We start from the raw sequence: 4,096 nt of genomic DNA, 5'->3' as shown, positions 1-4,096 counted from the left end.
AACTATCTTTTAGCCAGAGGGCCTTGAATTTTAGCCATTATTAATCTAATTTTTATTAGGCAGAGTGCCCTTTCTCTTGTCTGTAACTTAGTATTCCATTCCTTGGTTGTTTTCCCCATTTTGTTCTTGCACTTTCTTGGAGAAGTCCTCCAGAAGAGCCACCACCACTAAATAACTTGCAACCAGATCCATGACTATGACAGCCAAAACAAAGCTAAAGTGGATTAAGTCACCCTCTGCCATGGTATTTTTTGTTTTGTATTATTTAACTTTAGATGCAGTTTTAGGCCAAGCTCTGTCCTGAAGTCTGTGTGTCTCCAGTTGCTTTCTTTCCAGACATGGCTGCTGAGTTTAGCTGAGCTGAGCCAGCTACAGTATAAGGAAGCCATGCTTGTGTATCCTCCAGTTAGTCTGTAGCAGCAGCCAATTTTGTTATGTTAAGACTCAGGTTTGTCTACAATAGGCTGTATTTTACCCCTGGACCTTTTTAAGAGTCTCTCTTAAAGAGACAGTAATTGATTTGGAAGAATTTAGGTTTTAAGTTTGGGTTATTAGGGTTGTATTACTACGAGCTTATTTCCCCCACCAAATTATGTTAAATTATGATTTAAAGGATGTGGATATTCTGATTACTTGGTGGCCATTTATTGTACAGTTAGATTATCTGAGTGCCATTTGGGTGAAAATCTGAAAGATCTGTGAATGTAAAAGGAAAACTGTGGGGCAATAAACTTTTTGACAGCTGGTGCTGTTCCACAATAGTATTGGCAACTCTCTCATTGGCTGACATGGCTCAACCAGCATGTTTGTCCTACTTGGAAGTCATTGAGAAATCCTCCTGGTGCTGGGCCATCAAGAGAGTGAAATGGGTCGGTGTTATACATATAGGACACAAAAGGAGTTGTGTTTCCTGCTGCAGTCCTCTAGAAAAATCTTCTAAAAATAATGTTAGTGCCAGGACTGCTTGTTCAGAGATGCCACCTGAGCTCATGGGGTCTAAGTTGGCTGGGTAACCACTAGGACACAACTAGGGTCCTCTGCTACATAATGGGTTCCTGGAAAGCATGCCTTATAAAGAGAAACTTTCCTCTCCTTTAGTGAAAACATTTTTTTTCATATTAAAATTCATTGTAAAAGTTGTCAATATATTATATGTTTTTGCTTATGTGGGAATTTTATGTAACATACATTACACTTTTTTTCCATAGCACCCAGGTTAAAATTCCTAGCCATGTGTCACACTAAAAATTTGTTTTTCTGTAAAATACTTCAATTGAAGTATGTGGTTTTTATTTACTAATTGCCCCCAACTGAAAAATGGATACAGAAATTGTGGTATATCTACACAATGGAATATTACTCAGGAATAAAAATCAAGGAAAGCATGATTTTTGCAGGTAAATGGTGGGAACTGGAAAAGATCAATCTGAGTAAGCTATCCCAGAAGCAGAAAGACACACACTCACTAATAGATGTATAATATAAAGAAAATAATCAAGAGGGTGGACCCTGACTAAAATCCTCAATCCCCATCCTGAAAGGCAATGAGGACGGACATCAGAAGAAGGCAAAAATGGGGAATAAAAAAAATGGCCTGTCAGAGAGGGCCTCTGAACTGCTCTGCCCTGCAGACTATGAAAGCAGATGCTGAGACTTATGCCCAAGTGTTGGCCAGAGTGCAGGGAATCTAATGAAAGAAGTGGGAAATAGTAAGATCTGGAGAGAACAGGAGCTCCAAAAGAAGAGCAACATAACCAAAAAATCTTACAAGGGTCTTCCCTGAGACTCATACTCCAAGCAAGTACCATGCATGGAGATAAGCTAGAACTCCTACACAGATGTAGCCCAAGGCAGTTCAGTGTCCAAGGGGTTTCCATAGTAATGGGAAGAGGGACTGCATCTGACATGAAATGTTTGGCCTGTTCTTTATCCCCTCACTCTCTGGGGGAACAGCCTGAGCAGGCTACAGAGGAAGACAATGCAGACACTCCAATGAGTTCTGATAGACTAGGAAGAGATGTAATAAGAGGAAGACTTCCCTATTGGTTTACTTGAGGAGGGGCATGCATGGAAAAGTGGGAGGGAGGGTGGCATTTGGAGTGGAGGAAAGAGAGGTTTAAGGGGGATACTTATATTATAGGAGGATGTGCATTAAGGTAACTATGCCAATGAAATAGACCAGACAGAATGGAGTCTTTTTCTTTCAGTCTCTGTCAGTCTTAGTCTCTCTATTTCTGAATCTATTTCTGAATCTCTAGCTCTTTTACTCTCAGTCTCCATTGCTTTGCCTAGCAGTTCTGGTTCAGTATGAAAATCTCTCAGGACTGCTGAAGACTACAAGAAGATGATTGCTTGATGACATGACAACCTAGATGGTCTCTGTAAAAATATGAGCAAGGTCCCAATTAAATGCTTTTTGTTGAAAGAGTTGCTCTGGTCAGGGAGTGTTTTCCTAGTAAGTAATTCACTTACTGAGGACATATATGTGCATTTAACAAATAATAAGTGAATATGTGATAATGTAAAACACACATGTCAAGGACACATGACCTTATTAAAGACTACTTGAAAGAAATATACTATGCTTTTCCTGAACTAAGAGTCTTGGATACAGGAACTGTCATCTTTGAGTTGTGTGCTTTGAGCTGCCCAGATTGAGGCATGTAGGGCTGATAAGCCTTTCTCTCAAGCAAACTGTCCACTTGACCCTTTTAATAACTGGCTCCTGAAACTCTTACTGCCTTTTTCCTGTTTCATGACATCATTTCATGACATCATTTCCCTCTCAGAACTTGATAGAATCTTGAGGTTTCCATGGAGATGAGTAAAAATACTTTCCTCAGTGTCCAGTATTTCTGATTCTGTGCACAGATGACTTTTTCTTGTGAAACACAACAAGCCTTTAACTCATGCCTTTATCCACATCTCACACATTTACTCCTGGTTTACCTCTGTGACAATGTCAGGTAGGAAATGAAACTTTAATGTTTAGTTAATTGGGCAGCTTACTAAGTAGGGAAGATTAAAGTGATGAAGGATTATGGGGAATGTACCAAATGACAAGGTGATCTCCTACTGTGGTCTTGGTTCTGAAATTTCCTAGGTTTGTGACTTTGAACTGAGCAGTTAGTGGCATGCTGAATAAAGGGAACATAATACAAGACCCAGAAATAAACCCAAAATTTATTAAGAACTGATCTTTGACAAAGATAGCAAAACCATACAAAAAGATAACATCTTCAACAAATAGAACTGGTCTAATTGGATGTCTACATGTAGAAAAATGCAAATAGATCCATACCCTGCACAAAACTAAAGTTCAAGTGGATCAAAGACCTATATGAAACCAGACACACTAAACCATTTAGTAGAAAAAGTGGATAAAGAGCCTGGAACTCTTTGGCACAGAAGAAGATTTCCTGAAAAAAACACCGAACAGCACAGACTCTAAGAGCAACAATCAATAAATGGGACCTCATGAAGCTGAAAAGCTTCTGTAAAGCAAAGGACACTTTAGTCAGAACAAAACCAATGCCTACAAATTGGGAAATTATCTTCACCAAACCTACATCTCACAGAGGACTAATACCCAGTATATATAAAGAACTCAAGAAGTAAACAGCAAGAAATCAAATAATCCAATTTAAAAAAATGGGGAACAGAGCTAAACAGAGAATTGTCAATAGAGCAATATGGAACATTTAAAGAAATGTTCAATTTCTTTAAATGTTCTTCTTTATCAGGGAATTGCAAATCAAAACAACTCTGACATTTCACTTTATACCAATCAAAATGGTCAAGATCAAAATCTCAAGTGAGAACATATGAGGTGAGAGGTTGTGGAGAAATGGGAACAATCCACAACTGCTGGTGGCAATGTAAACTTGTATAACCACTATGGAAATCAATCTGGCACTTCCTCAGACAACTAGGAATAGCACTTCCTCAGGAAGCAGCTATACTACACCTAGGCATATATATCCAAATAGGCTCAAGTACACAATAAGGACATTTGCTCAACCATGTTTGTAGCAGCTTTATTTGTAAAAGCTAGAACAGGAAAACAACCTAGATTTCCCACAACAGAGAAATGGAT

The sequence above is a fragment of the Meriones unguiculatus genome, assembly GCF_030254825.1.
Source record: "Meriones unguiculatus strain TT.TT164.6M chromosome Y unlocalized genomic scaffold, Bangor_MerUng_6.1 ChrY_unordered_Scaffold_23, whole genome shotgun sequence".
Lineage (NCBI taxonomy): Eukaryota > Metazoa > Chordata > Mammalia > Rodentia > Muridae > Meriones > Meriones unguiculatus.
Note: the sequence above shows the minus strand (reverse complement) of the source record.